Raw genomic sequence first — 13,155 nt, forward strand, 5'->3', positions numbered from 1 at the left:
GTCAGTCCAGCACTTTTACTTACGTACTGTGTTTCAAGTCGTCCATCTTTGCATTTGATAATTCCTGTCCAACAATGTCTCTATTCCTTAGCAATTTTCAAGTAGTGTACTTGTAAATTTGTATAATAGCGGAACCGAACTGAGTCAGACTGCAGCTTTTATGGCAAAACGTGTAAATGCGTAAGAATAGTACTGCTGACCGAAAATAATATATCGATGACGTGATACCAGTGATAAGGAAGTGGAACGAGTAAGAGCTGATGGAAGGATGATAAAAACAGATGCTGCATCCGTCACGAAGCCACATACTTGACTGAAATGTGACCAGTCGTAGAGCAACGTTCTGTTGGTTCGAATTCTTATCAAGTGGATCTGTACAGTCTGGTATAACCCTTGTACCAGTGCTCGCTGGGAAACTTAAACGACAGGTATTGGTATAAAGGTAATTTGGGGGAATTGTTCTCGAGATAGACTGTTCAACAGAGCTCCTGCGTACGTCACACACGTCGTTAGGAACAACCTGAGAGAGTTTAAAGAACGCACAGGGAATGGAGGCAAATCATTTTTCACATAGTGCCTTTCGTGAAAGGAGTAGATTAAGTAATGAACTCAGAATCGATCATTTATTTGTGGTAGAACATTAGGAATGAATATTAGGAAGCAAAAGAACGTGAGTAATAATTGTAATTTCATACTGTTTAATTCTGGGGATGGAAAATGCGATAACTGTGTACGATCTCTACCGACAGATCCGATAGGAAACCACATTATGCATTAAAATAAAGGAAAAGATGTGGACTTTTATTAGGGTTCCAAAAGGCTGTATTTAACCTAAAGTACCTGTAACGCTGACGCTTTTTCCATCTATTGTACACTAATTTGTAAATATGTATTTATATGTACACTTCTGTCCGGGGGAACTGCAGCACCACGAAGGTGGCCTGCAGCGAACTTCAAACTGCCGCCCACTGTACTAAATGCTTGGATATGCAAGCATGATCGTTGAAAGTATGTCGTAGTAATGTCATTTACATTGTGTACAAAGCATAGGTTAAGCAGCACGGCTCACTTTCAGTAACTCCGTTTGAACGGCCGTTGCTCGTGGTAACTTCATGTTATGCCTCATGTTAGGAGATACATTTACCAGCAAAGTGTGTTATCAAGACTAACGTTTATCATTCCCCGATATTGTCGTGCGCGTTGCTCCGAGATCCCACTACAATATGCGATCGATTGGTTCAAGGAGGACGTAATCAACGTTACGCAGATTCTCAACAGCCTTACACGATTAGCGCCCGAGAGGGCTAGGTACTGCAGGGTATCACAGCCTTAAGGAGGGAAATCGGCTTGTTTTCAGCAAGAATCCATGCTGAAAGTGCGGCTACGTCTGCTGCGCCAGGGTCTGTCAATCAGACAATATGGTGACTCTGGTTGCGGCTTCTCTTGAGGAGGCAGCCGAAAGAGATGCGTCTACAGTGTTCTGATCTGCTGAGCTATTATTGACAAGAGTAACCAAGGACAAATACGTAGCAAATAAATGGGCTGAAACGCCTTGAGTAACCAACACACGGTAACCGGCACGAGTTTCACCCACGCCCAGAACGGTTGCTCGATTCAGTACGGACTCTAAAATACACACAGAGGAAGTACATCAAATTTTCATGACATATAAAAGGCAAATAGCACACGGTTTACCAACCATGACAGCGGAAACGAGAGCAAGCGACTGAGTCTGTTTGACCAACAAGTACTTGTAGTTAACAGAGTAGAATTCACATTACTAAGTTGTTTAACTAAGTAAATTAGAGCACACATGGGCATTTTAACCTTAACTGACAATGAAAAAATGTAAATATACCTAAAATCAGACGAGAAAACACACGCACCAGAGCCAGTAATGATCAGTGTTAACAAATATGAAAAAACCTGAACATTTCTAAACCTAAAACGACACACGCTCTAGGTACAGGTAAAAGTGAGCCCTTTCACAAAAATAACAAGATAAAATGGAAAATCGCTCTCAGTCGGATAATGTTTAATACGGGGAAGTCCTTCTTACCGGCACGGTGATCCCCGTTATGGGCTTCATCCAAAACAACGGCGAGCAGTAAAAGCCAAATTAGCCTATGGCAAGAACATCAATGGAAATGAAGTAGGAAAGCGCAGGGGTTTACACGAACAACGGCGAGCGCTTAACTGCAGTCGAGAAATTATACACACTGTTATTCCAGCGTCAGGGCCAGAAGAATTACGGATGGTGTGTGTTGCCACAGCAGGAAACAGGCCCGTCCGAATTCCAGAGTACAGCCCACTATGGAACAGACAGAGGGAAGTGGCGGTGGCAAGCGGAGCTCCGTAGCTAGAAGGCTCAGGCCGCGATCAGATTTAACTCCTTCTCAGACTCTCAACCCCCCGCGTTAGCCGTGTATACGCTTAATACGTGCCCGAGCTGCCTTGTGGCCGCCGCCGACCGAAATGCCAGGGAAACCGCAGCTAGGTAATGAAACCCAATGACGATTTACTAGCAGAGGGACCGACATCAGCGCGCGCCTCAGTTTTATTATCCTAACGAACATTAACTACGTCAGTAAAAATGATCGGGAGCTCTTTTGAAATCTCGACTACATCACGGAGTATTCTGTCTGAGCCTGAATTTCCGAGTCATGTGCAGCAGAAATCTACACTCCTGGAAATGGAAAAAAGAACACATTGACACCGGTGTGTCAGACCCACCATACTTGCTCCGGACACTGCGAGAGGGCTGTACAAGCAATGATCACACGCACGGCACAGCGGACACACCAGGAACCGCGGTGTTGGCCGTCGAATGGCGCTAGCTGCGCAGCATTTGTGCACCGCCGTCGTCAGTGTCAGCCAGTTTGCCGTGGCATACGGAGCTCCATCGCAGTCTTTAACACTGGTAGCATGCCGCGACAGCGTGGACGTGAACCGTATGTGCAGTTGACGGACTTTGAGCGAGGGCGTATAGTGGGCATGCGGGAGGCCGGGTGGACGTACCGCCGAATTGCTCAACACGTGGGGCGTGAGGTCTCCACAGTACATCGATGTTGTCGCCAGTGGTCAGCGGAAGGTGCACGTGCCCGTCGACCTGGGACCGGACCGCAGCGACGCACGGATGCACGCCAAGACCGTAGGATCCTACACAGTGCCGTAGGGGACCGCACCGCCACTTCCCAGCAAATTAGGGACACTGTTGCTCCTGGGGTATCGGCGAGGACCATTCGCAACCGTCTCCATGAAGCTGGGCTACGGTCCCGCACACCGTTAGGCCGTCTTCCGCTCACGCCCCAACATCGTGCAGCCCGCCTCCAGTGGTGTCGCGACAGGCGTGAATGGAGGGACGAATGGAGACGTGTCGTCTTCAGCGATGAGAGTCGCTTCTGCCTTGGTGCCAATGGTGGTCGTATGCGTGTTTGGCGCCGTGCAGGTGAGCGCCACAATCAGGACTGCATACGACCGAGGCACACAGGGCCAACACCCGGCATCATGGTGTGGGGAGCGATCTCCTACACTGCCCGTACACCACTGGTGATCGTCGAGGGGACACTGAATAGTGCACGGTACATCCAAACCGTCATCAAACCCATCGTTCTACCATTCCTAGACCGGCAAGGGAACTTGCTGTTCCAACAGGACAATGCACGTCCGCATGTATCCCGTGCCACCCAACGTGCTCTAGAAGGTGTAAGTCAACTACCCTGGCCAGCAAGATCTCCGGATCTGTCCCCCATTGAGCATGTTTGGGACTGGATGAAGCGTTGTCTCACGCGGTCTGCACGTCCAGCACGAACGCTGGTCCAACTGAGGCGCCAGGTGGAAATGGCATGGCAAGCCGTTCCACAGGACTACATCCAGCATCTCTACGATCGTCTCCATGGGAGAATAGCAGCCTGCATTGCTGCGAAAGGTGGATATACACTGTACTAGTGCCGACATTGTGCATGCTCTGTTGCCTGTGTCTATGTGCCTGTGGTTCTGTCAGTGTGATCATGTGATGTATCTGACCCCAGGAATGTGTCAATAAAGTTTCCCCTTCCTGGGACAATGAATTCACGGTGTTCTTATTTCAATTTCCAGGAGTGTATTTCAGTACTTGATGAAGACGTGGTGCCTCGCTATGCACTGCACTGGTACAATTACTTAAAGTGAAGATGAAAGGTCAGTATAAATTACAGAACTTTACAAATCTTTTCGACGTTTTAAGTTTCATCTGCGACCTCCATAGGACTTGATGTTTTAATACAAATGAAGTCAGTACAGTGAACAATGTGACACATTTGTAGGGGAAAGTTAACCCCATCTGTTGTTGTTGTTATGGTCTGCAGTTCGAAGACTGATTTGATCACGATCTTCATGCTATCTGTCCTGTACAAGCCTCTTCATCTCCCAATAACTATTGCAACCTACACCCTTCTTTCTAGATCTGCTTACTGTATTCACCTCTTAATCTCCCTCTACGACTCTTATCTCCTACAGTTTCCTACAGTGCTAATTTCTTGGTACCTTTCAGAATGTGTCCTATCAACGGATCCCTTCTTCTAGTCAAGTTGTGCCACAAATTTCTTGTCTCCGCAATTCTATTCAGCACCTCCACATTAGTTACGTGTTCTAGCTATCAAATCTTCAGTTTCCTTCTGTAAATCATATGCATACTATAAATGAAAGTACACCATCACATTTTTTGCCTATGTTTCATGACTATTCTGAGTAGCTACAGTAGGGATTTTAATAACGTTAACACTAACTGATTCACGAACAGGGTTTGTGTATATAATTCACTGATTATATTAAACAAGAATGTGTTACAAACTATTTGAGAAAATGTATCCAGACATCCCGATATGTCACGAGAGATGGGCTCGCCAGTGTAAAGTGAGCTGGGGAGTTCCGCATTTTCACCAGAGAAGCAGTAAAAGGAAAAAGAGTCGATCGGAAGAGCTCAGTGACTTCGAGCGTCGATAGATCATTGATGTCGCTTAGTAACAAACCCTTCTGCAGCTATTCACGTCGGCTCTTAGTGATGTGACTGCGTAGTGTAAACGCAAACGAAGAACCACAATTAAACGGAAACTAGGCCGAGTGGCCACGTGGTTTGAGGCGCCATGTCACGGATCGCGCGGCCACTCCAGCCGGACGTTCGAGTCCTTCCTTGGGCATGGGTGTGTGGGTGTTGTTCATGGCTGTGTGGGTGTTGTTCTTAACATAAGTCAGTTTAAGTAGTATGTAAGTCTCAGTATCGATGACCCTAGAAGTTTGGTCCCTTACGAATTCAAACACACTGAAACTAGGCAGACCTCACATACTGACAGGCATAGTGTGTCGAGTATTGCGGAGAATGATTGGTGCAACAACTATGAGGCAGTGGTTTGTGGACAATATCTTTAATGAAATGGACTGATCCGCGCACAGTCTTAACGTGCACCCTATGGAATTAAAAACACGACTTTGAGCCAGATCCCAGCATCCAACAACCCTGCCTTCTCTCGTCTCGGCTATTGAGTAAGAATAGGCTCAGGGTCATCCACAAACATTCAGATACCTAATTTAAAATGTATCCAGCAGAGTTGAAGCAGTTATGAAGGTGATGGATAGACACACATTATATTTAAGTCCACTAACAGGTGCCTGAATACTTCTTTTCTTGTAGTGTATATGTTCCCTATTTAACTGGCGTTTGGAGTTTCTTCTCATGGTGTTACATGACCAGCTTTTTCTGAATCTGCCATGCAACATATTTGAGAATTTTTTTTTTGGTCATTTCTCTTGATCAAGAAGTCGATCGCTGACGCCGCATAATATTTGCAGCTAAGATTTAGCATCTCCAATGAGTGTCCCTTTTGTTGCTTTCTTTCCATTTCTATTTTTAGTACAGTGAAGGGACTGCACAACTAGGAACCTATGAGCTGGCTAGCAAAAGAAAAGAATCCATTCAAGAGGAGCTGGCTACCATAAAAATGTTCAGAGCCTGAGGCAGAGTCGTAGACTCAGGTAGACAGACTGGCATTCCCATAGATACATGTTTCCTCACTCCACGCTCTCCATGTAGGACACGGGACGACATCTCTGCATCAAAAAGACACAGCTTCTCTCGTAGAAGCCTTTTAGCAATACAAGGGATGTCCAGTGAGCTGTTGCGTCCCAGAGGCTAGCGTGTCAGTCTTCATTAATTCAGAGGCGATTCCACAAAATAGTTTTCGTTTTAAATTTTCAGACTCCAGCATTGTTATTGATTCTTCCTGTTTCTTCCATAGAGAAAGCAGTTTCCCATCTGTGGCTATGTGTGAGGCATCTTATAGGGCTGTATAAAAATTGTGCCATGGATTGAGAGTGGTTTTCTGTCTGCATCCCCAACCCATAGAACTATTACACGGAAATAACAAAACTCCGAAAGAGCAGAAGATTGTTTAACATCATACTTGAGTTTTTAGGGATGAAACTTCTCACCATTGACTGGCGAGTTCATACTCTGGTGTCCTATTCTGTACCATTCCGCCATTTTGCCCATCGGTTCGGTACGGGAGCACACCGGACGATCTTTTTCTCGAAACAGAACTCCAAAATTATTCAGTAAGCATTTCGGAAGCGATGTCGAACGGTCCTAGGGAACCGAAACGCTGTTGTCAGTTCTCCTCGCGCCAACCAATGAGAAGCAATCTGCCTCAGATCCGCGTATACGCACTGCAGCGCCACAGCGGCATGAACTCGAAGCGGCTAGAAGCCGACACAGGCATGCCATTCTTCACAGTACCGAAAATTGTGGGTAGAGTACGTAATATTCTAATTTCGCTGACCACGGGATTCCATGAATGTTTGATAATGATGGAAGATTGACTGTGTTCTGGAAACTGTCGTAAATGTCACATTATGTCATTTTATTCTTATTCACATCGACGTCGTGTTTTGGATTTTACGTTTCGGAATATGAGTTACGAATGGAGTGTAGTACCACACTGTACAAATACATCTATAGAAACACCCGAAATATTCGTAATTTTTTTTCGGTTTTCCGTCGTTCCTTAGTACCTTCAAACTTCATGGAGGCACGTTCCATCCATGCAACTAATTGAAGGCAGTTTACTTATTGTCATACGCGTTTCGCATCATTTTCTTCGTGATGATGCTACATAAATAAAAGAAGCTAGACGCGTATGGGATTAAACTGCCTTTAGTTAGTTGCATAGACGGAATAGATCTCCATGAACCCGAAAAATTGTTTAAGAGTGGGTCAAAGAGTAAGAAGAAGAATAGAATGTGGTTATAGCTCACTCCTACAGATCCAAATGATGAAGTAACCTACTTCCCTGTATGATACATCAACGATTTGGTTCATGAAAACAAAATTTAATAAATCGCCTTTTCAAGAGCGTGTGGCGAGTGCAGCTATAGAAGTTCGTTGTAGTTTATAACATGCATCTGATGAATCAAAATGTTTAATATACGGTGTTATAGTCTCAAAATATTGTGGCGGGAACCTTCCATCTCTGTCTACTGTTGTTAACGATTCGAACGCATTTAAATACTTGTGACAAGCTAGAGTATAAAGACAATTGCTTCTAGTTTCATTCGCAGTAATTTACGTTGAGATCTTAGATTCCTGTCTGACCACACTCTAGGAAATCGCTACGTACACCGAAAAAAATTATGAATTATTTGTGACAAGAAGTAGTATAAATGTCACTGTCGGTTGTTTCACGTAGAGTAATATCATCTTTCATTTCTTCAACATACAGCAGTCACGAAGTCGGAGAAACTCGTTACTGAGAAAGCGCGCTCTAACGTGAAAATTACAACGAATATTTCAGAAAGATGTTTAACTTTGACGATTAACGAAGTCTCAGAATGCGTTGTAAACACGAAGAGGAAAAAGAAAACATTTTAGCATGCGGCAGTATACGAACGTACGTCCTTGGCCACCGCAGTTCGTTGACTTACCAACTTCGTTACTACAGGTTGCATGCTAGTGGAGATTATAATTGAGTTGAGACGACACAGGTTGACTTTGTTGCCGAATGATGAGGCCGTAAGGCGTAAATGCATGAAATTTCGGAAGGTTTCCTCTATCAGGCTCCACAAAATTCCGTTGCATTATTACTTAAAAGTTTAAAGACCGTTTCGATAATTAATAAGTAAACCATTTGCAGAAATGAGTACGCCAAGTCACTAGTAATTTCATGTAATATATGTAAGCAGAGCCGATGTCTTGATATTTAATGATCTTTAAACTCTTAAATGGCATAAAATAACGGGTATTTTGAGAGAATATTGACAGAAAACATTTTTTATGTTGTAATCATTCACAGTAACAACCTAAACTAAGCATATTTCTAACAAAGGAAAATAGTCTATTATGAACTCGCTTTCCAACCAGATGCGTCATGTGGTGATTCTTTAGTAACACAATCACTAAATCCAAAGCCAAAACCTCTCAATAGGTTTAAAATAACAGATTATACGTGTAAATAAACCACAGCTAACCGAACGACAGGGCCATACCGAAATCCAAAACCTCTCGCTACAAGTGTCGAAAAATCGGCGCGAGGACCATTCGGTAACAGGCTGGATCAAATGGCTCTGAGAACTATGGGACTTAACATCCGAGGTCATCAGTCCCCTAGAACTTAGAACTACTTAAGCCTAAGGACATCACACACATCCACGCCCGAGGCAGTATTCTAACCTGCGACCGTAGCGGTCTCGCGGTTCCAGACTGAAGCGCCTAGAACCGCTCTGCTACAAGGGCCGGCTCGGTAACAGGTCTCAGAACCTTACTGAATAGTAAATTCGGATAAAGAACCGGAAATGAAGTCGCTACCGAGACTAACTTACTGCACTGATCGCTACAACGATATAGAATAGGGCCCCTGGTGAAAAACAGCGAAGTTCCAGAGCGCTCAGAGAGACAATACTTCACTCCTGATGACAAGAGGTTAATAGCTTCACATGTTAGGATATGGAAGGGGAATGACAGAGACTGCCAGACAATCGGTGGGGCGAGCCTTGTGGTCGCAGAGAAGTATTTTTCCGCTAGAGTGCTGATCATAGAAAGAGAGCTAATCTCACAGTATCCAGCTGACACTGCCACTGCTTTCTGCATTAAGGTACGAGTTCGTAAGATGGGACATCACTTTGACAGGCTAATCCGTGATATTAGTTCACTCCATTCAGGAATCATTTACTCTGATTTAATACCTCGCCGCTAACTTGTTTGCTTTCAATAAGTGCTTTGGCATCGCACTGGTGTTCGATCTTATTTTTCCACGTTCTCTCTGTATTTCACTAACGCTGCTTCCTTTCCCTTGTCACATTCGTGTATAATTCGCATAACTTTGTATTTCACCTACTTGTGCCATGGTTAGAGTACATCATTAGAGCCCTTTATCCAAGCATTAAATGCTCAAGTGCTTAACTCAGTGGAAAACTCATGTGTTTTACTTTTCAATTATGAACCTAATAGTTATAGTAATCACTTGCCTCTGTTCTACAGGGTGGGGCGAATAAAAGTGGCCGGGAAAAGTAGAGACGATTGGACGTGAATGTATGCATATAAACACACACCGTGACGAGCTCACCACGTGTACGTCCGCCACGTGATCCACACTGGTTCAGAGCGTAGTGCGGGCTGTGTCACCGTGAGAGGAGCAGTGCAGAGGGGATGATGGTACTCATAGTGCAGCAGCGGGTATTTGTTGTGGAAAGTTACGTGAAAACAGAGTCGTGGAAACGGTGTGGTCAGTTGGTTGCTGAGAAATTTAATGGTGCCCAAGTGCCTACGAAAAGTGCTATAAACGCTTAGTCCGAAAATAGCGTCAAACATGATTTGTTTTGAACAAATCTAAAAGCAATACGAAAAGTGCGGGAATACCAGAAAATGTGGCTGCGGTTCACCATAAAATGCTTCAGAGTCCTACCAAATCAAAAGCACGCTTGTCGCAAGAGACGAATACTCTGTTCCCTAACCTGGGGTCTGGTCGCAAGCCTAGTTGGCCACCCAGGTCACCTGATCTGTAGGATGCAATTACTTTGTGTGGGCAGCCCTGAAGTCTAAAGTGTATCGCAACAACCCTCACGATCCTCAAGAGCTGCAGCAAAACATTTCAGATATTTCAGATGAAACTGCAGAAATTCCTGCAGTCTAGTTTCTATCCGCCTTCAGCAGCTTGCTGACCCGGGCCCAAAAGCGTCAACATCTGAATTTTCAACATATGCTATACTCAGATGAGTATTGTATTTGCTTTTCTCCACTGTGTTTCTTCGTACACTGGAACATATTCTGCGGGCCACTTTTATTCATACCACCCTGTAGAATAGCTGGCCCCCGCTCTCATTAATGCCTATGTATGTGGTGTCGTACCCATACTCTCATGCTTAGTGAGGGCACCCCTGCTTATTACTATCTCAATTGTCAGTGGTGGTACTTACGAGCTGGTCAGCTAGAGTACAGGTGGTACCTGGCAGGAAAGTAGTAAATTAATAGCCGCCATAACTCGAGAGACCAGTTAAGCTTGCTATACATATTATAAATACTCCCACTGCGTTTTCCTGTCTGTGTACGGATAATTTCAGGAATTACTGTAGGATTTTCATGTGGTTTTCAATAATAAATTGATTCACAAAGTAGGTTAGTGCATGTTACTACATGTTATGAATAAGTCGTCCGGCCTTAGGACACTTCGTCCTCGGAAGTTCCTAGTTTATTACAAATGTCATACTAATTTGTACAAAGTTGCAACACCCCCTCACAACGGCGATGCTGTCGTCACGGACTGCAGCCCAGCTGTGAGACCTCGGGATTCCCGAGGCGGCGCCTGCACGCAGTACCGGAAGACGGCGACCCCGAGGGCAGCGGCCGTGGGGCGGCTCCTTGGGCTGCGTGACGTTGCCGGAAGCCGCGCCGGCGTGCGTCACACGGCGGGGCGACCTTTTGAACTCGCGCCGCGTTTCGCAAGGGCGGCGTAACGCAGCCCACGTCACCGCAGCCGGTAGCGCTACGGCGCTGGGGCGTCCCTGTGTCTGCCCGTGCCCCTGTCCCTGTAAAAATGCCAGCGGACGGGCGTGCCGGGAAGCGAGAGCGCGCTGCTCGCAGCCGCACTTCCCAGAAGCTGTAGGAGTCACACAGTGGCTAGCCCAACAGTTCTCCCTGCGCCTTCTAGCTTACCTCGGCCATACTGGAAGGAAACCAGTTTTTTTTTTTGGGGGGGGGGGGGCGCTCATAATGCACTTAATATGCTTAACACGAACTATAACAACCGACAAAAGAGGGGGGGACCAATGAGAGAACAGCATCTTGAAGCGGGAGTGTCAGACTGAAAATATTCAATATATCATAACTTAATCATAAACGGAAATGTATTGAACTTTTTTTCACTGACTGTGTGATACACTGAAGAGCCAAAGAAACTGGTATACCTGCGTAATATCGTGTAGGACCCATGCAAGCACGCAGAAGTGCCGCAACAGGACGCGGTGAGGACTCCACTAATGGTTGAAGTAGTGCTGGAGGAAATTGACACCATGAACCTTGCCGGGATGTCCATAAATCCGTAAAAGTACGAAGGGTTGAAGATTTCTTCTGAACAGCGCGTTGTAAGGCATCCCAGATGCGCTCAATAATGTTCATGTCCGGGGAGTTTGGTGGCCAGTGGAAGTGCAGAAGAGTTGTAAGTAGCCTGTTCGCAGCGCTACAGACTGTGTTAATGTCGCTGACAGCGCTCTGCGCCCTCGGCAAGAGATTCTGTGGTTCGACGGATTAGCAGTTAGCGAATGGATAGAGAAGTGTATGATCATGTTTCTCTTAGTGGAGACTCTGTGTTGGTAGGACACGCATTGTAAAGTGAGACGCAAGGAAATGTGGGATGATGGATGTTGTTGATAATGTTTAGACTGCGGAGTTACTGCTAACTGTATAACTTTTGGAACTGGTTGTCGCATGTATAGGGTAAAATTTTTAAAATACATTGTTTGCTCTTCAATAAAATATGTATTTTGCTAACCATACGCCTCCTTGTAGTTAGAGTCTACAGTAGTTAGAACCCTTTTATTTTGCTGGCTGTAGTTGCTGCTTGCTGTAATAGCTGTACTTCGTGTTATGAAGATTTTCTGTGAGCTAAGTGACTCACAAAAAGCAAATGGGATTCGTGATTGAAATGAGTTTAGGCAATTAACAGAATTGGAGGTAGTTTCATTTTCTTATTTCATATTTTTTTGGATTTTTATTATTGTTAGGATTTCTTGAAATTCAGGGCCATTCTTTTGTGTTAATTATTGGAAGTCATGTTGTCACTCTATAGCAGGCAGATTGCGTTGGGTTCGTATTTTGTGGGTATGAAATGGGCAGGTTAAGTTTGAGTTGTCTTTCTCGGGGAAAATTCTATAGATCAGGCTTTAAATGACAAAAATCTGTAAAGGCATTGTTTCAAAGCGTTCCTGGAGCCACTCTGTAGCAGTTCGGGACGTGTGGGGTGTCACATTGTCCTGCTGGAATTGCCCAAGTCCGTCTGACTGCACAATGAACATGAATGGAAGCAGGTGATCGTACAGGATGCTTACGTACGTGTCACCTAAAGAGTCGTATCTAGACGTATCAGGGATCCTATATCACTCCAACTGCACACACCACATACTATTGAAGAGCCTCAATGAGCTTGAATTGAGTGTATGGATTCATGTGGTGGTCTCCATACTCGTACATTGCCATCCACTCGATACTATTTGAAACGAGACTCGTCCAGCCAGGTAACATGTTTGCAGTAATCAACACTTCATTGTCGGTGTTGACGGGCCCATACGAGGTACAAAGTTTTGTGTGGTACAGTCATCAAGGGCACACGAGTGGACTTTAGGCTCCGAAAGCCTATATGGATGATGTTTGAATGGCTCACACGCTGACACTTGTTGATGGCCAAGCATTGAAATATGTAGCAATTTGCTGAAGGGTTGCACTTCTGTCACGTTGAACGATTCTCTTCAGTCGTCGTTGGTCCCGTTCTCGCAGGATCTTTTTCCGGCCGGAGCGATATCTGATATTTGATGTTTTACCGGATTCCTGATATTCACGGTACACTCGTAAAATGGTCGTACGGAAAAATCCCCACTTCATCGCTACCTCGGAGATGCTATGTCCCATCGCTCGTGCGC

This window comes from Schistocerca cancellata, chromosome 8, assembly GCF_023864275.1.
Source record: "Schistocerca cancellata isolate TAMUIC-IGC-003103 chromosome 8, iqSchCanc2.1, whole genome shotgun sequence".
NCBI lineage: Eukaryota > Metazoa > Arthropoda > Insecta > Orthoptera > Acrididae > Schistocerca > Schistocerca cancellata.